This window comes from Tachypleus tridentatus, chromosome 12, assembly GCF_004210375.1.
Source record: "Tachypleus tridentatus isolate NWPU-2018 chromosome 12, ASM421037v1, whole genome shotgun sequence".
NCBI lineage: Eukaryota > Metazoa > Arthropoda > Merostomata > Xiphosura > Limulidae > Tachypleus > Tachypleus tridentatus.
The window spans coordinates 111,449,109-111,473,424 of record NC_134836.1 but is presented as its reverse complement, the minus strand read 5'-3'; the positions used below and the strand labels follow the sequence as shown (position 1 = coordinate 111,473,424).

The following is a 24,316-nucleotide window of genomic DNA, read 5'->3' as shown; positions in this document are numbered from 1 at the left end:
GGATTATTCTGAAGATCAGCTCAGTGGTTCAGTGTATGCTCATAACTTTGCTGTATAATTAATTTTAAAACTTTTTCAGACTGTGATGTTCACTACAAAAAATGAGCAGTAAACACTCAGCAAATCCATTTTTTTTATTGTCTTCAGTACTTTGAACCAATAAATTTGTTTTATTGTAATATATCATTTCAAGCACAATGTACCAGAAGGCTCATCAAATGTGTATCTCAACTTCATACTATTTGTCCAGTTATTATCTGAAACTGTATGCTACTATCATAATTTCTATTCCCCCCCCACCTTCTGTAGAGCCAAGACTATTACAAACAATGTTATTGTCAATGAAGAATTAACAGCAGAAGAGTGGAAACGGAGATATGAGAAAGAAAAGGAAAAGAATACGAAACTTAAGGCTCAGTTGGAACGTGCCGAAGCTGAGTTGAGCCGTTGGAGACTTGGTAAGCCTTAACTAATTCGTTCATATGACGTGAATTAAGAACAAAAGTTGTTCAAAGTAATAAATATTTTAAACTGTTACATAAGTCACGATAGCTAGTTATTTCCAGAATAAAAAAGAATACAACTTGAGAAAAGGTTTGCTACAGAATAACTAGCTGTTATTGTGTTGAGAATTTTTGAAGGTTTTGTAATAAATGAAATAGATAATTAAAGATCATAAAAAAATTATTGAAAATAAGTTTACTATAAGGATAGGAAAGAAGCTTAGAATGAATGAAATAAATATCAAATGTATTGCTTGGTAATTAACAGAATTAATAAATATACAAAATTTGAACTTCAGGTGAAACAGTGCCACAACATGAGCAGCTCTCTAGTAAAGAGTTAGAGATCAGTACCATTAGTTTGCCTGAGACTGTCCCACAACCAGTGTCTGTTGAACCAATGACCAATGAGGAGCGTGCTAAATTTCAGGAAGAACAGTCACGTCTTTACAGTCAACTGGATGAGAGAGATGATGAAATTGACCGTCAGAGTCAGCTAGTCGAGAAACTAAAGGAACAGATCATGGACCAGGAAGAGGTGGTATTGTTTTTTTAGAAAGTAATCTAAGTAATTAAAAAAGAATGCGAGTCATCATTTAAAGCTAAGACTATCACTCAATTGATTACATTTAACAATAAGTGGAAAGAGATGGACTTTTTAGTAGGTGTAACATGCATTTGCTTAGCATGCCTGTTGCACGTTTGCGATTTAGGTTGCATAGAGGCATACATTTATTTTTCTTAGATTACTTGTACATGACTTTTAAGTATCATATTTCTACCTGTATAATTGATGTCGAAACCTTGGTTTCATTACTGTTTGTTCAATCCTAGTTTGTTTGTGTTTTTCTTCAGTTGGCATAAGCATTCACAGTTAAATAAAACTTATTTTTATTTCAAAGTAGCTCTTCACTTGCTCAGTGATAAGCTTACATATTTAAAATGCTAAAATCTGGAGATTGATTCTCCATGTGGACAAATCACAAGTAGTTCAGCATAGCTTTGCTCTGAAGTAATAGCAACAACAGTCTGCTAATTAAGAGTTTTTTTTTTTTTTTGGTTTGAACTCTAAATCCAAATGAAAATATGTTGCAACAATTAAGTTTAAGCATTATTTGATCTTACTTTCTGAATCCATTATATTTCACAATATTGAACTTATAATTAGACAACCAATCAAATATTTTTTCCGCATGCTGCCATGGTTACTAAATTAAGCGTATATTTCAGTCTTGTATCATATTTGTGTAACATGCAAAACAAATTACTACCACATCTTAATGTCTATAATGTTTGGATCATTTAATTTTATGACAGTAAGTTCTATCTTAATGTTTCATTTCTCCTGGTTTGAAAAACATATCTTAAAACCAGTACATGAATATGAAATTGCAGTGTATTGTGTGTGTGTGTGTATTTTTAAAATTATTAGTTTCAGACATGGGAGTTATACCAGTTAAATTATGAGAAATAAAATTTTATCTCAGTCTGAACAGTTACATTCCATAATAATATGAATCCATTTAACCCTATGCTCATGGACTTCAAATTTGATTGCTCTTGTAATAGTGAAACTATACATACTATAGCTATAATTGCTGATTTTTTTCTAAAGCAGTTTAGCAAGATTTTTACTTCATGTTGTAAGTCTATTATATGCCCCCCTCCATTTTCTTTAATGTATGTTATTTGTGTTAAAGATTTATGTGTAAACTTTTATGAAGACAATGAAAGGCATTTTTTAATTAATCTCGGGGGGAGAAAATACTTTTCATATCTCCTTTACTTAACCTCTGTAACCTTCTAAATAAATATAAGTTGTTGATGTGAAATAATTTTTTTTTTGTCTGCAGTAAATGAAGAGTGTAATGGACACTTATTAATTTTATCAATCTCAGCTTCTAACCTTTTCTACAAGTTTTAATATATTAAATATACTTTGAATTTTTTGTCTATGTGAAAATCAATAAATCAATGTTGAGAGTTTAGGGTGTAAACATTGAACAACCTAAAACCACATGCCTTTTACATGTGAGCTATAAACATGTACGTTAAATATGTACCACAGAGGCTAGAAACTACACCAAAGCTCTACGCTAAGATGGATGGAGCTTCTTTCATAGGTTTCATAAATTTATTTATCTCGGCAAATTGGCATGGCCAGGTGGGTTAAGGTGTTCGATTCATAATCTGAGGGTCACGGGTTTGAATCCCCGTTGCACCAAACATACTCACTCTTTCAGCCGTGGGGTTGTTATAATGTGATGGACAATCTCACTATTCATTGGTAAAAGAGTAACCCAAGAGTTGGCGGTGGGTGGTGATGATTAGTTGCCTTCCCTCTAGTCTTGCACTGCCAAATTAGGGACGGCTAGTGCAGATAACCCTAAAGTAGTTTTGCGTGAAATGCAAAACAAACCAGTCTCGGCAAATCAAGAAGCTAGGAGGTTCAAAGTTTATATTCTGGCTAATGTTATTGGTTGGGTATGCCAAAAAAGAAAAGAGAAGGTGGGTAATATGTGTACATGACATAAAGCAGTGAAAATGGAGAATTTAAGTATTTGATCCACCCACTTGCATAGGGTTAGTCAGATCACTAAGTATGTTTGAGGAGAGGAACTAACAGTGTTCTATATAACTTTATATAATAATATCTGTTGAAACTGTACAGTACTTTCATTTAACATTATTTCATCACTTGTGTAATTAAATGTCTTAATGTATGTTCTACTTGATTGTAGTCTATCAGTAGCTTGGTGACAAGTCTGAGTGTTTAGTGCTAATAACACTATGTAACAAAATTTTTACTTTTTCTTGTTCCTGGACAGAAAGTGTTATTTCCCAGTTGCTTATGCCTAAAGTAAATGGGGAAAAAAAGACCTATTTTTCTCTTCAAACTTTGCTTTTGTGACCTGCGAGTGTATAACGAAAACATGATGGGAGACTATACTTGGGGGCTGATACGTGAAAGTGATTTACATTACAGTTGCAAATCTCAAAAAACTACTCACTTCTAAACATTTTTTATAACTTCAGTATAAATATGTGTGAATCTTGATTCATATGTTGTTTTATTTAGACCTTATGTAAATGAAAATGTGCAAATTTGCCCATTTTTACATAGAAAATAGGTTACTTTCTAAATTTCATTATCCAGGTCACAAAAGCAAAGTTTGAAGGGAATAATGGCCATTTTCTGTACTTTTACAACACAAGCAATTAAGAAATAACGCACACTATCCAGGAACAAAACTTGTGTTACATAGTGTTATTAGGTTGATATCTGTTTTGAACAGAGCACAGATAACCACTATATATATGCTTAACAAAAAGCTTTTCTTTGTGTGTGTATACCATGTCTTTTACCATGCTTGAAATGACCTTGACTGGAAGTATTTGTTTATGAGAACTTGCATAATAAAGGATAAAGTTAATATGGGTTTTGAGATATTTAACAGAGGATTTGTTTTAACAGCTGATAACTTCTACTCGACGGGACTATGAACTGCTTCAGCAAGAAATGAACAGAATCCAGGAAGAGAATGAGTCTGCAAAGGAAGAAGTGAAGGAGGTTCTCCAGGCCCTGGAAGAGCTGGCTGTTAACTATGATCAGAAGTCACAAGAAGTTGAGAGTAAGAACAGGGAATTTGAAAACCTCAGTGAGGAACTGAGCCATAAGCTTGTAAGTTGATTATATATATCTACATAATATATTGTGGTGATTAAATTGATTAAAATATGGTAGTTTTTGATATTGCAGTAATTAACAAAACCTTGTTTTGTTAGTTGTCTTGATGTTCAATTATTGTATGCTATTTCTTCTTGTGACAGATGGTTTAATCTCATTGTTTCATAGTTTTGGGCATCTGCTTTCTCATCTTTCAAACCATTACTTCTTAATCTCTGGTCACCATTCAGGTGGTGGAAGACTCAGCAGATAGCCTGAGTTGGCTTTGCTATAAGAAAATATGAGCACACCCATCCTTCAGGTAGCAGTGGACTTGTCAGATAGCCTGATGTGGCTTTGCTATAAGAAATTGTGAGCCTGCCCACCCTTCAGGTGGTCCTTGTAAAGGTTGAATAATTCTACAATGGAAGTGGTTGCTGATTGTTTAGGTTCCATTCTGGTCCACTGAGATAATAATAATAATGAATTCTAGTGTTGTTTTTAGACCACCCCATATAAATATTTTTTAAATTTACGTGATAGGTATTAACTTGGACATCTTGTCAGCTTGTTGCTAGTTATCCTTGTAATCTGAATCAGAAGTTTCTTTTCAACCTCTGTTTCTTTGTTGTTGTTTTTTTTTTTTAATTGACAGTCTCAGTTGAATTCAACACAAAATGACCTACAGACGCAAAGAGATCACAATGTACACCAACGTAAGAGAGTTATTGAAATGCTGAATAATCTCTTGAATGACCTGGTGGAGATCGGTGGAGTTCTTGGTGGAAATACAGCAGATATAAAGGTATGCAGAGTGTCAATCTGTAATGTTGTGTTTACAAAATATTTCACACACTTACACTTGGTACTGCAATAAGTAATGTTATGTATGTTGTCGTTATTTATCAACCTATCCTTCCAAACAAACCAAGTTGGTTTGTTGACTTAAACCTAAATTATTTTGATAATAATTTGACCGTGTTATAACCTCCATATGTTTTTATTAATATGCTATTAATTTTCAAGGTTAAAAATGTATGTTTGTTTTAAATTTTGTAATTTAAGATTTTCTTGCAAATGATATTTTAATATTAAGTAATAAAATATCAAATTTTACTGGTACACTTTTTTTATTTCTATAGCCAAAGTTTATTAGTATGTTTTTGAAACTTTACAGCCACCAACTGATATGACTGGAAAAATTGAAGAGGAGTACACTGTTGCTCGTCTCTATATCAGCAAGATGAAGTCGGAAGTTACGGGTTTAGTTCAGGTAAGAACAATGCACTGTCTGTTAAAAATGTGATCTGATATTTTTTTCTCTTAACTTTTTCAATACAAGTGTAGTCAATTTTATCAACCATATGATCTCTTTCTATTTATTTAAAATCTGTATATTAAAAGTAAATATCAATTATAAAATATTTAAAGTTTAGCAGTCTTTTATGTACAAAAAAATAAAATGAAGAGAAACTGACTATTCTCTGTTCAGAATACACCACAGTATAATGCCGTTTTGACAGATGTGAACCTTGGCTTTTTATTGGTTATAGATAATATAGAATTAAACATGAGAGAACTGTTGACAAATCCTGAAAGACAGGGTAGGTATGGGAAGAAGGGTCTGATTTTCTATTTGATGGCACTTTAACCAAACAAGATTGAACATCATTAACCTTATGGTTTATCTGAGCAATGGTGAATTTATAATAAGTAATTAACATTAAATTTAGCATTTATTAGAGGGGTGGTGAATAAAATAATAGTGTCTACAGAAAATGTCATCTTTCTAGCACTACGGGAAGCTCTGGGATTTTTTTATTTATTGCCTTATAAAATTAAGAACTTAAGACTTCTATACTTCTAAAAAAATCGATTATTATCTACAGTTTTATGCTATATTGATTGGTATAACAAATAAACATTGAATGTAAGCCTCATGGTGTGTGCAGTAAAGCATATGGTATTAAGCAGTTGGGACAATTTACTTTAAATGATGCCTGAAATTTGACTAAATTTTTAATGCACAATTGCAGTGGTCAAAGTGTATTACTGCTTTCATGAATATAGATTTTAAATAAATAAAAGAGTAAATAAATATTTTGTTTATTTTGCTCGCTCTTACGTAAATAAATGACTCAAACCCTGCTTATTGTGTAGATGATTCAAACATTTGTGATATCTTGCCCTGAATGTTGGACTTCTCACTTAACTTCATTGATTATTATGGAATGAGATGGACTGGATTTTTGAGCCATGCCAATTGTCTTATAAGGCTGAGAATCAGATTTTTTTTTTATTGTACATTTGGAAATGCTGAACGTAAAGTGTACTAATTAGCCTGACTAAAGATTTTGTTTTTAAACTTAAATCTGACACAGAGGAAGCATTATTCAACTGAACTGGTATATTTTTGATTACCTGTCAGTCATTTTAACAATCAAGGTATGACATCCCTAGTACCATGAGCACCAGTTTCTGATTCACTAGCTAGTTAAAGCTTGGCTGAAATATTGAAAAATTATAGCTATTTCAAACTAGGATAAACAAGTTTGAGCTGAAATTTTTTTCAGTTTTTCTACTTTGTTGCGTACACTTTAAATACTGTGGCTTATGTAACTCGAACCTTTGTTTGGTTAACTTTTGTGAAATCATATAAGAATGTGGTATCGTAGACATATCCAGATTTTTATGCATGTGAAAACTTAGGATGTGCTTCCATTTACAGAGATGTCAGCAGCTAGAACATTTTCAGTCAGATTGTAACAAGAAAATTGAAGCTAATGAAAAAGAGATGGCACAATGTCGACTTCTTATTAGCCAGGTAAAAATTAACTCATTTTCTTGTTTTGTTCAACGAACACATTAACAATTTTATTTTACAATAAAATTGTAATGTGTTTGTTTTTATCATTCAATACTTATTGTGTTTTGCCAATTATTTACCCTAACTCTTATTTCCATTATGAACTAGTTGTGGATTTTATATTCTTTGAATGATTCACAAGTTTTGTTTTTCATGTGTTTTCTATCAGTTGTATTTTGATTTCTCTCACTATTTCTGATTTATCTGTTTTTATTTTATGCTATCTTTAGTATGAAGCCAAGGTGAAATCCTTGCAAGAGTCGATACGAGACGTGGAGAACAAGAGACGTTCCTTGGAAGAAGCAATGGATTCACTAAATGAAGAATGTGCTAAACTAAAGGCAGCTGGTAAGAATGAAATAATAAATGACGTATGAACTGTTTACTTTCTGTGGATCGTTGGTGATTAAATATAACCTAGAAACTTTAGGTACTGAGTTCAGTTGTTTGTTCTCTCCTATATTCATAATGTTTTTGTTATTTTAGTCTATATCTCGACTTCTTTGGGTCTTTAAGAGTGTAGTGCATACATATCACATAATTATATTCTGAATGCTTTTGTAAAGTTGAGGTTTCTTCTTCTACAAGTGCAAATTGCCTTGAAGAAAGTTCTGTATTTCAAAATAACTTATTGGGTGTGTTCATCCTCTTATCTTGTTGAACTATGTTTCTTTCTGATCTCATTAAGGCATAATTCTTTATTATAAAGACTTGTGATTGCTGGAAAATTAGTTTCAGCTGAACCATGTTGAAAAATAGAACAGGGTGGTTAACTCTAGTGATAAATTACCCATGAGTCTTGGTTACGTCATTTAGTGTCTTCGACTGTAATTTATTGAAATTAATATTAAATTGATTAATGTCAGAAAAATATTTACTGTTAAATCTGAGTTATTGTTTCCTATTATTATTTTAGAATAATCCAGTTGTCCAATTTTCGTGTAAGAATAATTGGCAAATGACCACAACAATTAATTGATTTGCAGATTCCACAAATCTCCCAGCTTTTATTAATAAGCAATTTTTTATTTGGTTTAATGTTTTTTATATACTTGTGTTTGATGTTAAATTAATTTTATTTTTAAACCTAATTATATTGTAACTTTAGTGTTTTTATTTCATCCATTTTTTGCAAGCTCGGCATGGCTAGGTGGGTTAAGGCGTTCGACTCGTAATCTGAGGATCACGGGTTTCAATCCCTGTTGCAAGCAAACATCAGCGGTGAGGGCCTTATAATGTCACAGAAGGTCCCATTATTCATTGGTAAAATAGTAGCCCAAGAGTAGGTGGATAGTGATGACTATCTGCCTTCCCTCTAGTCTTTCTTTGCAAGAAATTAAAAAAATACACAAAAATCCATTCTTGAACTTTTATTGTTTTTCTTCTATTTTACTTGAAATAAAAAGCTTTTCTTTGTTTAGCCTGTTTGAGTTATGACTTGGAATTCTTGTTATTTTTTTATTTCAAGAGTGAGACAGAAGAAATATTTTCTGCTATGATAAGTTAATTAATAATGTTATCTTAGGTGTAGGTAGTTTTTTATGAAATTTTAGTTATCAAAGAATACCCAGTAAAGATCTGTGGCAGCTCTCATTACGGAAATACATAGTATCATTTAATGAAACAAAAATCTTGAGATAAATTTGATCTTTGGGAAAAAAAGTACTATTTATTCACTTCTGAGTGAGTTTTTGATTCATGTCTGTTTCAATGACAAAGCACAGAAAACCAGTCATGCCCCTATCTCATTTGTTGAATCATCAGTTTAAGTTAAAACATCCATTGTCTGAAAAGTATTCCTGCTCAAGCAGCTTTGATTTCACTTTTCTCAACTTTTGTTGCTTTCCTTCCAAAGTCTTAATTGTATATATCAGAATTTCTAAATTCTCTGTTTATTTTGTGAAAATATTTTACTTCCCCCTTAAACTCGTAATTATAAACCTCTGATTTTTATAAACATGATATTGTGTCCTTTGATTCTATTTACAGTCAAAACATATCTAAAAAGATCCATATATTTCAGACATTTTAACAGTCTCCTTGGGTTATAGAGCTTCAATTAGTGTGTTTAAAATGTATTTCACGTTTCTGTATTTTTGTGTTCTCAAACTAATCCTAATTCATCTTCCAGAGGAGATGCATATTTTGACATCAAGAGAGAAGAAAAGGAAAAAAATACTGCAGAAGAAATGAAGGAAGCATTGGAACAACAAATTGAGAAACATCGGGAGACTCATCAGAAGCAACTTTCCACTCTTAGAAACGAAATATCAGTAAAACAGGAATTAATTGAACAGCTGAGAGAGTAAGTGTACTGTTAAATTATCAGAGAGATTTGATGAATAAACAATATACTTTCACAGAAACTTTAAGAAAAAAATTCTCCACTAAAGCATTGGTGACTATTTTTATCTAATCAGATTTTTTCATTGAAATCTTATAATAGAAAAGCTAGGGTTAAGGAACTAGTGACAGATGGTAATTAACTTAATAAAAGCAAATCTTTTTTCTTTTCTTTTTTCCCAATAAAAATATAAATGGTCATGACACACCATCAGAGGACATTATGGTTCCTTAACAATTTTTTATTTTTTAGTACAAACCAGAAATTGTCTGTGGCTCAGGATCGGCTTCAACAAGAATATGAACGACTGAAGCAGGAAGAAAGAGATAAAGCTCAGAAGCTCGAGGAATTATCGTAAGATAATCCACATCTACACAGCTAATAATGTTAACTGCTCCAAATAATGTTTTTCATGTTACTTGTTATTAATAATAAAGGTGAATTTCTAGAAAAAAAAGAGAGAGAGACAGTAAAGTATAATCAGTAGAAAGCCAGAAGAGTGTATCTTTCGAAAGATTCGGAAGAGTGTATCTTTGAAAGATTCGGAAGAGTCCGTAGTATCTTTCGAAAGATTCGGAAGAGTGTATCTTTGAAAGATTCGAAGAGTGTATCTTTGAAAGATTCGAAGAGTGTATCTTTTGAAAGATTCGAAGAGAGTATCTTTTGAAAGATTCGGAAGAGTGTATCTTTGAAAGATTCGAAGAGTGTATCTTTGAAAGATTCGGAAGAGTGTATCTTTGAAAGATTCGAAGAGTATCTTTGAAAGATTCGGAAGAGTGTATCTTTGAAAGATTCCGTAGTATCTTTGAAAGATTCGGAAGAGTGTATCTTTGAAAGATTCGGAAGAGTGTATCTTTTGAAAGATTCGGAAGAGTGTATCTTTGAAAGATTCGGAAGAGTGTATCTTTTGAAAGATTCGGAAGAGTGTATCTTTGAAAGATTCGGAAGAGTGTATCTTTTGAAAGATTCGGAAGAGTGTATCTTTTGAAAGATTCGGAAGAGTGTATCTTTTGAAAGATTCGGAAGAGTGTATCTTTTGAAAGATTCGGAAGAGTGTATCTTTTGAAAGATTCGGAAGAGTGTATCTTTTGAAAGATTCGGAAGAGTGTATCTTTTGAAAGATTCGGAAGAGTGTATCTTTTGAAAGATTCGGAAGAGTGTATCTTTTGAAAGATTCGGAAGAGTGTATCTTTTGAAAGATTCGGAAGAGTGTATCTTTTCGAAAGATTCGGAAGAGTATCTTTGAAAGATTCGGAAGAGTGTATCTTTGAAAGATTCGGAAGAGTGTATCTTTGAAAGATTCGGAAGAGTGTATCTTTGAAAGATTCGAAGAGATATCTTTGAAAGATTCGAAGAGTGTATCTTTGAAAGATTCGGAAGAGTGTATCTTTGAAAGATTCGGAAGAGTGTATCTTTGAAAGATTCGGAAGAGTGTATCTTTGAAAGATTCGGAAGAGTGTATCTTTGAAAGATTCGGAAGAGTGTATCTTTTGAAAGATTCTGATGTATAAATGTTTAATTTTTTGTTGTAACTGTGCTATTATAAATTTTAAGTTTTTTTATGATTATTACTTCAACTTTAAACAAAAGAACAATTTAAGAAACAACAGAGTTTGTGAAAAAGAAATGTTATTAATAATAATAGTGTGTACAAACAAACCAATGTTAATATAGTTTGGGTTTGATATTAGGTTACAGACTGTGTTGGATAATTATATTTCAGGCTTCTAAACAGTCAACGAGAACAAGCTCACCAGGACTTGAAGGGACTAGAAGAAACTGTGGTAAGCATTAGTCATAGGTTAACTCTTTCAACAGGGAAGTGGTCTGTGTAACATACCACATGACCTTCTTGTAAAGTCTGTTTAGACTTACTGCTTTTAACTTTCAACATAGTGTGTATATCTTTACAAAATGTGTTACTATTTTACCTAATGTTACAAGTCTTTAACATACAAGAAACAGTAGTTAAACCATTCATCCTTTGTACATGTCTTGCAGAGTAAGTTTTTTTTATTAATTGTATAGTCAGTTATTTGATTTTAAAGAATATATTTTAATAAACTATCATTTACTTTGTTGAATAACTTAGTGTTGTTTAATTATTGTTTAGGACAGATGTGCTTGTGTAAAGTTTGAACATTTATCCAGTGAGGTTTTATATTTTGAAAGAATTGTGAAATTGTTTCTATTGAAATAGATGTTTAGGTGAAGTCATAACTTAGATTGTGCTTTATTGTTAAACATATGTTTAAAATCAATGCTACCAAATGAAAACTCCATTGAAGAAATTGGGTATTAAAATTATTATTGATTTAGATTGTCAATAACAAGGATGTTAAATAACCAGTACTTTAGGTATATTTTTTATGATCATTTCAGTGTTAATTATATTGTCTGTAGGTTTTTTTATGGGCATTTCAGTGTTAATTATATTGTCTGTAGGTTTTTTTACGGGCATTCCAGTGTTAATTATATTGTCTGTAGGTTTTTTTACGGGCATTCCAGTGTTAATTATATTGCCTGTAGGGTTTTTTACGGGCATTCCAGTGTTAATTATATTGCCTGTAGGGTTTTTTACGGGCATTTCAGTGTTAATTATATTGCCTGTAGGGTTTTTTACGGGCATTTCAGTGTTAATTATATTGCCTGTAGGGTTTTTTACGGGCATTTCAGTGTTAATTATATTGCCTGTAGGGTTTTTTACGGGCATTTCAGTGTTAATTATATTGCCTGTAGGGTTTTTTACGGGCATTTCAGTGTTAATTATATTGCCTGTAGGTTTTTTTACGGGCATTTCAGTGTTAATTATATTGCCTGTAGGTTTTTTTACGGGCATTTCAGTGTTAATTATATTGTCTGTAGGTTTTTTTTTACGGGCATTTCAGTGTTAATTATATTGTCTGTAGGCTAAAGAACTGCAGACGCTTCACAACCTTCGTAAACTCTTTGTACAAGATTTACAGACCAGAGTAAAAAGATCTTCAGCTGGTGATGATACAGAAGATACTGGTGGTAGTTTAGTTCAGAAACAAAAAATCTCCTTCTTAGAAAACAATCTTGAACAGCTGACCAAGGTTCACAAACAGGTAATTGTATGGTCAACTCGTTTTACTTGTTAACAGAAAAAGATTCACCTATTAGTGTAAGAAGTGTGCTCTGGAAAGGGTTATTTTTATCCTTACATTGACGATCAAATTACTAAGTTTTGCATGGACTTGTGAAGTGTTTTTTTGTATATTAGTATCTCCTTGAATGATCTCTGTCATCATTAGTGGTTTTGATCCAAACTTTTTACTAAAACTTAAGTACAGATGAGTTATTTCTACATTCTATCAACTTTTACTGCCTACAAAGTAAAGTGTGAATACATCTTACGTAAATCCATCTGATAGTTTTCATTTCTATTGAATGTTAATTTCCATAAGATATAACAAATATTTGATAGAAACTAAAGATTTCTGCATTCTGTCTTTGTTGTATTAAACTGGAAGAGATTTGGTACTTTTTGAAATGCATCCTTTGTTCACCCAAAATAAATACATTTATCAGAATTAAAACTATTATTTAAAATGAACCCTAATTTAGTTCTTCTGTTGGTAGAGTATAGAACTAAATAATTACCAACTTTTACACACCCTGATTTGCTACCCTAAAACATTTTGGTATGTTGAATAAAACTTATCATTGTTTATGAATGTTTGGCATCTAATCGTACAACTCTACACTGTACCAAGCATCTGTGAAAATATTTCAATTACTACAATACAGATCGGTTGTTTAACTGATGTTTCAGCTTTATATAAGTCTTTTTCTGTGAAGTTTGGAATTAATCAAGTTTTGATTTTGAACTGTCAATATGTTGTGGAATGATTCAAAATCTTTTCAAGGTTAAAATCCATAAAGTTTCTGAGTAACATATTAGTCTGGTAATTCAAAACTATTACTTCCAGAGAGAATAAATTTAAATGTATAAGATGCTTTTTTGTTTTTCACTGCCAGATCAAATTTCTGTCATTACTGCTGTACTTTTTGGGATCATTGATATGGGATCAAACTTCTACAGTTAAGTAAACTAAAAATTTGAAGTTTTGTTTTCTCTCCCTGTGTTTCACATTAATTTAGCTTGTTCGTGACAATGCTGATTTACGGTGTGAACTACCTAAACTGGAAAAAAGGTTGAGAGCCACACTGGAAAGAGTAAAAGGATTAGAATCTGCTGTAAAGGAAGCTAAAGAGTGTGCTATGAAGGATCGTAAAAGGTTCGTTCCTAATTCACGCTAACATTTCTACAAAGTGATTAACAATATGAACTAGTATGAACTTTTTTATTTCAGTGACAATTAAAAGAAACCCCTGAATTTAATTTTTTTCTGACAGATTCATTATGGTCTGTAAAAGCATATATTTGAAGTTTCATTGTTAGAAATTAACTTGAAATAAATTCTGATGGTTAAAGAAACGGAAGAGTCTTGTTAAAAGATTCTTGCCATATGACTTGTTATAACTACCTGCTTTTCAAAGTCTGAGAGGAGCCATAATTTCTAATTTTTTTAACTAATATATATAAATATGATGCACAAAAGCTTAGGTGAAACAGCTCATAACTATAGCATTAGTGGGATATTAAAGTAAGTTAATAAATTAGTGAATTGTAATATTAAAATATTGAAATGAATTACTTTAGTTATTAATTTGAAAATTTTTTTTTAACTTGTTCTCGGTTTCCCAACTTCAGAAACTCCACTTTTCCGAGGCTCTTGTGCTACTAACCCTTACTGGTCATCACAACAGCAAATTTTCTTTTCATGGTGAAAATACTGAACCAAATTGTATGCAACTTGGCACAAACTTACTAACTTGTATCTAGCTTTGCCTTTTCAAATAAACTAACTTCATACAATTTTTATAACATATTTACAGAGTTTTTTAACAATTTTTCACACAACAAAAAAATCTTAGAATTTGAACATGATTTTTCATGAACTTATAAACTTTATTTTACTAATAGCAGTAGTTGCCATTTTCAGTAATAAAATGTAAAAAAAATCTCTCAAAATGATGCATATTTTTGGCTGAAGACTTAACTTTTCAATAGTATCGGGTCAAACTAGGTAAAAATGTTTTTATTAACAGTATTGTTGGTCAAACTCATTTTATATGTAATAAATATATTTCATTTTTTATAAATTATAAGCTCCTTTTATTTTAACATCATTTAAGTGTAACAATGTTCAGAACATCTTGCAATTACTACCATATTCTCTATGTCTAACGGTGCTTACCTTATGTCTTGTCATAGAAGAAAATTGCCCCTACTTTTAATTGGATATAATTTAGCCCAAAAAGTTGCTAAAATTATAGGGAAATTAAGGTAAAATATCATGTGTTTCCAAGTCTTCCAAACTTCACATCAAAATCTGTGTTTGTATGAGCTGTTTTGTGTACACATTTTGACAGCTTCAATGTCTTGATCAACAGGTATTGGTGTTTTGTAAGTGCATTTGGAGAACTTTTAATATTTTGGGTCTTAATCAGCAAAGTTCACATTGATAACTTCAGATAATTTGAATGTTTTGATTAATAGGTACCAATATGAAGTAGACAGAATCAAGGAAGTTGTTCGACAGAAAAGTTTAGCACGCAGGGGACATTCTGCCCAGATAGGTGAGCTTTGGTATTACTTGTTTGTGAGAAACCATTTTTGTTTGAAAAACAAAACGTAAATTAATGTTGTTTGTAAGATAACTGTTAATGTGTAGAATTTCAGTATAATTTGTAAATATCTTTTTCTCCCTCCTTAGCTAAGCCTATTCGAGCTGGCCATTACCCTTTGAACTCTAGTCTCAGTGGTTTCCGTAGTGGATCAGATAAAATGTAAGATACCTTGTATTTCTTTTGTATGTGTATTAGAGTTGAATGTTGAATTTTTATGGATATTAATTTGATTGTCATAATTATTCAGCAAAAACTTTGAGTATGTGAAACAAAAATGCTTATCAATGAATATAACAAATTGAATTAAATTCTTGGTATAGCTTTTTAAACATGAACTTTAGTGTTACAATTTGAGCTCGACCTATCAGTTATGGCTAATTAGGCCTAACAAAGGGAATGCTTTTGAATGTACTAGAAGATACTTGAAAGACATTAGCTTGCATATCTAGATATGTTACTAATTTTGTTACGTATAATTTTGTAAACCCTTGTCTATTACGAATGAAAACCTGCATTTGTGTCAATTTAGAACTGTTAATTTAATATATATATATATATATACATAACAATTTTTGTAAATGTGCTTTTAAATAGTAGAATCTAGAATACAAGTATTTAAAAAGCAGAAATTTGGAAAAGAAATTGATAATGGGCACAATCTGAGTTTTTTTGTTTTTTTCATTCATCTAATGGAACCAACTGCTCAAGTATATATATTAATATGGCAAATAAAATGGTGTGGTTATATTTTACTTTAACTTTCATTTCAGTTAGTCCATCATGCATTTCAGACCTGTCATTTGTCTTCCATAAGTCATGCCCTATTTTCATAAGAAGTAGCTTTCTGTCTGTATGTAGGACAAGATATTTTAATACTAAATTTCACATTATTTTCATTGGATACGTAGTTTCCTATTTGTATACAGGACAAAGATATTTATTATTAAAATATAAAGTATTTGAACTGGTGAAACAAGGATCACAGATCTCATTGTTTCATCAGTGTAGATTCTTTACACTAGCACATTAAATTACAATTAAATCTATTCATAGATTTTTGAGTTTTCACAAATCCTTAATATCCAAATGTAATGATTTTACAAGTTTTGAGCTTATTTCTCACGTAAAATACTCTTCATGTTCACAAATCTTATCACATAAATCATTCAAAAGTTAGATTAAGCCTTCTTAGGTAATATGATGGTTTGTTTAATAATTGTTTTGTGTGTGTCACAGGATCATCAACTCTTCTCCTGATTTGAAAATTGTTATTGGAGGTAAGATAGATTTACTTCAGTTTTTTAATACACAGGTGAAATATATACTTTGTAAAAGTTCATCTCTGTTCATTCACTTGTAATTTTTTTACTATCTATTTTGAAAAATAGCTAGAGTTTTCTATATCGTACCTGAAATTTTAATGAGTCTCATTTATTAAAATTTTAATTATATAGGATTAGCTACAAGGTGGAAATGAGGTGCTTTATATTAATTTTTTTTAAACCCATAATTTTGTGCTTTCTGCTGGAATTATTTTTAGAATGTTCTAATAATTATCACCATAACTTTTTTATAAAATTTCTGTTGTTTTTTTTATAAAAAGTTGAATAGTAAGTTAGTTCAGATGAGTTTTCAGCCAAAAAAACAAATATTAGAGGATGTCATCACCATCCGATGGGTGAATTGGGATTTGTTTTAAATGAAATATCTTTGTTTTATATGAAATATCTTTGTTTTAGATCACCTACAACAGTTTAATAGTTTATCCTTGTATGTGATTTAACACAGGTTACAACTATTCTGTTTCATTACCTAAACAGTATCTCTATAATAGAATGTTACTGAATCAGTTGTTGGTTATTGTCTTAATTTATTTTGTAGGAAGGGCACTTTCTGATGCAGAAGTTGCTGCAGTTAAGGCAAGGAAGAAAAACTTCTTAAAACGTGAGTTTTATAAACAAGCAAGATTGATCTTTACTTACTTTATGTTGGGTGTTTTTTTTAACTTTTAACATGGATTATTCTTTTATGTATAGTTGTTGTGACAAACTACCACAAGGATGTAGAATTTTTCATAACCCTACAACTGTTAGCAAGTAAATTTAAGGACATTCAGTTACCATTCATCGTAAGGAAAAAATAGGAAGTAACTTGGACTTGCTTTTGTGATATGTGTAATCTTTGCTGAAGACATTTTCAGTTTCTGCAAACCTGATTGACCAGAACATGCTAAGACATGTATGTGATTAGGTGTTATTTGGTATGTTTCTGCTGTTACCATCTTTAAATTGGCCACACACTAAGTAACTTAACTAAATTCAAATTGAGAAACAATTTTTCTTTCATTAAAATTGACCCGGCATGGCCAGGTGGTTCAGTCACTCTACTTGTAATCTGAAGGTCACAGGTTTGAATCCCTGTCACACCAAACATGCTCTCTCTTTCAGCTGTGTGGGTGTTATAATGCTATGGTCAATCCCATTATTTGTTAGTTAAAGAGTAGCCCCACAAGTTGGCAGTGGGTGGTAATGACTAGCTGCCTTCCCTCTAGTCTTACATTGCTAAATCAGGGATGGCTAGTGCAGGTAGCCCTCGTGTAGCTTTGGGTAAAATTCAAAACAAACCAATCTTTCATTACAAATTATTTTTATGTGCAGAATAACTTAGATGTATCCTATTGTCTTTTATTTGGGAGAGATTTAGGTATAGGTTAAAATTGGTAATGTTTTCAGTAATTAAAGCTTTTTTTGTTACAAATGAAAAACTTAGTAACTTGTGAGACATTCTAAAATTAATTTGTTTCTTAACTTGTTATAGACATGTCAAAATCATGTAACTAAGGAATTTCAGATGTATAAAAGTTAGTGAAGTTAGCTAAATTTCTTTTCTCCAGGAAAATTAATATAGTCCCCATACCTGCTTCTTAAAAGATTATTTATAAATGATGGATAAATAACTTGCCATAGAAGAAACTTGTTTCCACAAGTATTGTTTTATCATTTCTGAAATGACCGTGTTATACTTGACCGGCCTGTAATTTTGATCATTGGAAGATGAGTTAAAGAGCCAAAAATTGACGTCTTTGTTATTGACGATTCTAGAATTAAAAAAAACAAAATGTAAAAATTTCCTGAATATGGCCTAGAATGAGATGGAGAGCTCCTAAAACCTTTCTGGATTCCTTTGAAGATTGTAATGAAAATGTTTTTGGTCTTTAGAAACATATTTTGAATTAAGTGTTATCACAGAGTCAGAATAGCATTTGTGTTTCAGTCTTGTAAAGGGGATTTATGTTTTGAGTATTTTATGTTGCATTAAAAAGTAATGTAATAAGTTTTATTGTAATACATTAATCACATGATTCATATGATGTAATGCTCCATGTTTGTTTCAAAATGTGGTATTTCTAAATTGTGGTTAATAGTGTGTTTTAAAATAGCACGCACGCACGCATGCACATATAGGCAACTGTAACTGATATCAAAATAACATTTTAACAGTGTTTATGAAATAATTATATATTTTTATTATCACTTGCAGCCCAAGAAGTTGGAGAGAGTTGAAGTCGTGTCCTGCAACTAGATGTGGTCCAGTAAAGTGACCACACCTTTCATTCCCAGCTGTGTTAGTATTTAGACATGTAATGTTTTGTCCAGCTTAGTGGTACTCTTCATTGTGCATATCCTTTCAGTTAGACCAAATATCCTATTCCAAAGACCGTTTTAACTTTGGGTTTCAGTTTACTATTAAATACCAGCCAGTTAAACTGTACCAAAGGTTTCCATGATAGTTTAAGTTTTGTTCATTAGTTTTTAGCTAACTGAGTAAATGCAATAATTATTTGTCTTCTATGTTGTTTGTGTTTAAATGATTTGCCCTGAAGTGCTCAGCAACTTTAGTTTTTTAAATATGTTTTGTTTATATTTGCTTAAAGTGACAGTAAAATTTATTTTAGAATTATTTAAAGAATGGTATGTTTATTATGATCAAAGTGTTACTTCCACAATCAAAACAATGTGTAAGATGCTTTGAAACAGTTTTTTTTTTATTATTTATTAGTTTCTTTGTCCTTCTTGGGATTCTTAAAAAAACATTTTGTAACTAATTATAAGAAATGAATGGTAGGACCACTTTGCTAATGTAATGCTATTGAAAAGTTAATAACTTGCATTTAGCAAAGATTTAAGTCCAAGTGACTTACCTGGTAAACTGTAGTGCCCACCACAAATATCCTAGAAATGAATTAACAGTAACGCCTTGTGTCCAATACCACCACCACCACCACCATTCTTTGTTTCTTTATCTTTATCTTTGTTTCTTTAACTCTTTTTCAAGATAGTTTTTTTTTTGTAACATTCCAACGGAAACGGTTCCAAATACCGATAGGCACTTAACATAATTTTGATAAGACATATCTTTGTTAAAATTTCCTGTTGAGAAATTCTTCACATTGTAAAATTTCCTTTGTGTAATAATAGAAGAGAAAAGGAAAAACGCGTGGTTCAAAGTTCTGGTGTGTTTTACAGGGTGACTGAAACTGATTAGGCTTTCTGTTATATTACCATGCAATGTATCAATTTTGGATTATAATAAAAGTTCATAAAGTCTGCTTGCTAATGACAGTAAAAAAGTATTCATTTTTACAACGTGTATTTGCAGTGAAACACTGAATCACTCACTATATAACACATTGAGTAGACGTGAACAACAAAATACATACTCGCTTCTGCTTACTGTGATATAACTTCGACATTTTGTTTTTGGTAAGTGTACAGAAATGTGCCAAAACATTTTTGTTGATCGCATATCTGCTAACTTCTGTTCAGTATGCGAGACCAATATATATTGGATGTGTTTTAAGCGAAAACATTCCACGTTCTCAGTACATGACTTTCGTAACTGTTGTACTTTAGTACGTAATGTGTCTCGTTAAAAGTAAAATTCAATTAATTTAGAAAATGAAAAATTAAACTTTTAGTTTTTATGAAAGCGAAAGCACAGCATTCTTGAAGTGATACGTAAAAATCTAAAAAGAATTTTAGTGCCATTTGTTGACACTGACTGTAAGCAGGCATGTAGTTGCGGAATGATATATTTTATAATAATAGTAATAATAATATATTTTATAATAATAGTAATAATAATATATTTTATAATAATAGTAATAATAATTATATGATGAAAAATCACTAAAAAAGTTGTTTAATTTGTAAACGTATAAATAAAATTTATAGCACCGAGCATAAAATGTCTGACACCACGAAAATGTTTTGATTATTTATTTGTAATATTCGAAACGTAAGGGGATTGAATCTGGGATTTTACAGTAAGTAAACATGATTGAACTGCAAACGCTTAAAGTTACTTTAATATTATGTAAACGGATAATTTTTTAACATCCGGGTTGTCATTACAACAGAAATTGGGTTAAATAACCGTGGTGGCAAATCACGTGCACCCCACTGTGTAGCTTTGCGCTTAATAATCGAACCAGGTTGTGATTTAAGGGGGAAAAACAAAAAGTTCTCTAGCTTACCAATTCAAAAAAGTGACGGGTTCGAAAAGAAATAATTTGTGGTTTAAGATTTTAAACTAAAATCAATTGTAAATATCGTTTGGATGGGCCTTATAATAAGCTATAAGGGAATGTATAACAGTAGAGTAATGCCTACAATGAGAACACGGATGTATTTTGGAGATTTTATCATTTGAACGTATCTTTTACAATTGAGTTATTTTATCATGTGACATTTTCTGAACTGTAAGAACTTTCACCGATAATGTAAGCATCTTATAAACAAAGGGATTTTTGTAGCCTAATTTTAACTTCATCAACGAAATTAATTGTGCAGCAGTATATCTAGTGGTAAACTGTCTTGTACTGACCTCTGGTGGTTAGATCGATGTTTTACGTTTCGTCATGTACAAAACGGGAAGAGTGGATCGGACATTTAATTCGTTTTTGTTTTTATTGGCGAAGTTTAGTATTGTGTAATTCAGATTTGAGTAAAATCGGGTAACTAAATACTTCGATCTGTCATTACTTACCGGTCGAAAAGAGATTTAGCTTAAAAAAATAAAAACGTTTATCACGCTAAAACGAATGTTAAGTTCTTAACTGTGTGATAATCATACAATCAAGTGTTTTTATATATGAACATTAAATACCTTACTAGTCAAAGGTAGTTGGCACGTGTCCGTGACTCATGGGCTGCCCTGTATTATGAAAATCACTGTTTGTTTGTTTTTTTTCACGTATCACCCACGTGAGCGTCATTTCCTTACTCTATATCTTTGTGTAACAACGGTTTGTTCGAAATGGGGGGTGCCTAAAGATTTGTCCAGGCATTATAATGTAATGGTCAATTCCACTATTCGTTAGTAAAAGAGTTGGGGGTGGGTGGTGATGACTAGTTGCCTTCCCTCTAGTTTTACACTGTTAAATGAGGGAGAGACAGCTCTCGGTAGCTTTGTGCGAAATTCCAAACAAAGCCTGAATATTTGTTGTTCCTCATCCAACTATTACTGGGGAGGAAACGTATGCTACATGTTCTTATTCCACTGAGTCTATGCCATGAGAAAAACAATCGGAAGCAAACATTCTTTTTGTCGTTCAGCCGGATATCAAAATGTTGGCGACATACCAAAGTGAGGGTAAATTTATGTAGGTCGATATATGTCAGGTTAATCCCACTAAAACCTAAAATGAGCTAAGTCGTAAAAATAGAACAGTCTAATTGTTTTTGTCAAGAAACCAAGTGGAGCTGGTTAAATACCGGATTTAGAGTTAGTTTCCAATCTGTCGTGAAACCTGCTTACAATATTAAATTTGTCTCTAAATAGAGGCGTTATGTTTTGTTAAGACGTTTTTAAGTAAACGTGCTTGTATGCGAGACAAAACTACCACATCATCGTGGTTCCAAGATCCCTCGGTGAGACAGTGATAAGTTTTCGGATTTACAAACCTAAAATCAGACTCAACTTTGGCGGACACAACAGATGTACCGACGTGGCTTTGCTTTAACAAAACCTAGACTTCAACATCTCGGAAAATAACTGCTTCAACTACAACTTCAACTGGAAATAAATTTCCTAACTGGAAAACTTTTTTTAAAAAACATACCGATTTTGTTTGTGAAGATAACCCACTCCGAAGAGTGTGTTATAAAACTGCTGAAAGAGGCGGTAGTCATTTATAACCTTTCATAAATAATATTATCATTAAAGCTGTTAAACTTATAATACGTTAATCCTTATTACTACTTAAGATAAGTTTAACTACTTATCAATTATGTTAAGTAAAAAGTTTTATTTAGGTATCGTGTATTTTCAACATAAACGGCACCTTACGCAGCCCATTTACTAAACTACCAGGTCAAAACCTCGAAAATTAAAGCTTGGTTATTCCAGATTTATAACTGTTGATTAGAGAGAGAGAGAGAGAGAGAGTCATTACCAGGCATGGCCAAGTGGGTTAAGGCGTTCGACTCGTAATGTATGGGTCGTAGGTTCGAATCCCGGTCGCACCAAACATGTTTGCCCTTTCAGCCGTGGGGGCGTTATAATGTGACAGTCAATCTCACTATTCGGTGGTAAAAGAGTAGCCCAAGAGTTGGCGGTGGGTGGTGATAACTAGCTGCCTTCCCTCTAGTCTTACTCTGCTAAATTAGGGATGGCTACTGCAAATAGCCTTTAAGTAACTTTGCGCGAAGTTTAAAATACACCAAATCATTACTAGTCACCAACTTTTCAGTTAGTCTTAACCGAATAGCAGGACTGATTGTCGTACCTATAACCGTTGAAACACTGAAAATATGGAGTGTACTTTGAACCTCCATTACGCAGTCCGGTATGCTAACCACTTGGTTATACCCTGGTCTGTAGGAAAATCCAACCATGAACCTTTCAGTATACTTTTCGTTTAAAAATGTACTTTCAAATTTGTTGAGATGTTATTATGTACCGAGATATCTTTCACATTTAAAGAATTATGTGGTTGCTGAATTTTGCACAAAGATACATAAAGGTTGTCTTCACTACTGGTCTCTCATTTGGAGATAAAAGAATGCAAATAGGCAACATCACCCTCCGCCTAGTTTTGGGGTAATCTTTACCAATGAAGCTGGTATTTACTGTCACATTATAAAAACCCTACAGTATGCTTTATGGTGGGATCCGAACCCGCGATCCCAATATTGAGTTGACTGATCTATTACCAGTAGTACCATGTTTAAAGTACCCGTGTTTGTATTTTCAGGTTATTTCATTTTCGCGGTTTAAGAAAAGAATTAAAAACATCAGGGTGTATACCTCACGTAACTTTTCAGGACCGCTGCCGCCAAGCGGTTAGAACATTCGACTCGTAATCTGAATGTCGCGGGTTTGAATCCCCGTTACACCAAACATTCTCGCTCTTTCAGCTGTAGGGGCAATATAATGTTACGGTCAATCCCACTATTCGTTGGTACAAAAGAGTAGCCCAAAAGTTGGCGGTGGGTGGTGATGACTAGCTGCCTTCCCTCTAGTCTTACACTGCTAAATTAGGGACGGCTAGCACAGATAGCCCTCGAGTAGCTTTGTGCGAAATTCCAAAATACAAACAAACAAACAAGAATCACCTTATCTGTTTTTTGTTTTTGCTCAGTTAAGCCTTTTGATAAAACGAGTAAGGTGCACGATGGAACAACGACGTCGTAATCACGTGACTAGTAACTGATTTCAGCTTTAGAATTTTATATGCAGAATATATTCCACAAACAAGATTTAACCCGTGGATAATTTTCTATACAATGAACATTATATTAAATACCATTTTTATGAACTTTTTTTTAACTTATCTTGATCCAACATACGCATGCACAATTTACTCAAAACCATATTCCTATAATTTTGTGAACACGCATTCAGACGTTTCCACATAATCAGCTACGTTTGCCTTCATTAGAACTTTACATTTATTATACTTTGGAATAATTTACTTTCAGTTCGTTTTATAGACTGCTATAAACGTGTTTTAGTTATATTTTTTCAATATTACGAGTCTTATTCTTTGTGTTTGTGAATTTTTTTGTTCCAACTTTTAAAACTGAACGTATATAACCGTTTCATACACTGTACGTTATTACAAATACCATTACATTATAGTTTACTTTACGTGTAGTTTTATTAAGGAAAATTACGCTTACCTATGTTTATTTGTCTGATTGCACAACGTTTTT

At 31.9% G+C, this 24,316-nt stretch overlaps 1 pseudogene across 1 annotated transcript in view; it reads left to right on the top strand.

The window, feature by feature from the left end:
• The window catches only part of LOC143235355 (kinesin heavy chain-like), a 34,332-nt pseudogene extending 14,604 nt beyond the window's left edge, over positions 1-19,728 (top strand). Inside the window, exons 12-28 of the transcript XR_013019141.1 lie at positions 310-458; positions 803-1,041; positions 3,979-4,185; positions 4,826-4,975; positions 5,348-5,443; positions 6,899-6,994; positions 7,267-7,384; positions 9,168-9,341; positions 9,633-9,734; positions 11,104-11,164; positions 12,290-12,469; positions 13,506-13,642; positions 14,968-15,047; positions 15,185-15,257; positions 16,335-16,375; positions 16,980-17,042; positions 18,639-19,728. The product of XR_013019141.1 is annotated as a kinesin heavy chain-like (transcript). The remainder of the gene's footprint in view (positions 1-309; positions 459-802; positions 1,042-3,978; positions 4,186-4,825; positions 4,976-5,347; positions 5,444-6,898; positions 6,995-7,266; positions 7,385-9,167; positions 9,342-9,632; positions 9,735-11,103; positions 11,165-12,289; positions 12,470-13,505; positions 13,643-14,967; positions 15,048-15,184; positions 15,258-16,334; positions 16,376-16,979; positions 17,043-18,638) is intronic.
• Positions 19,729-24,316: the final 4,588 nt, after the last annotated feature.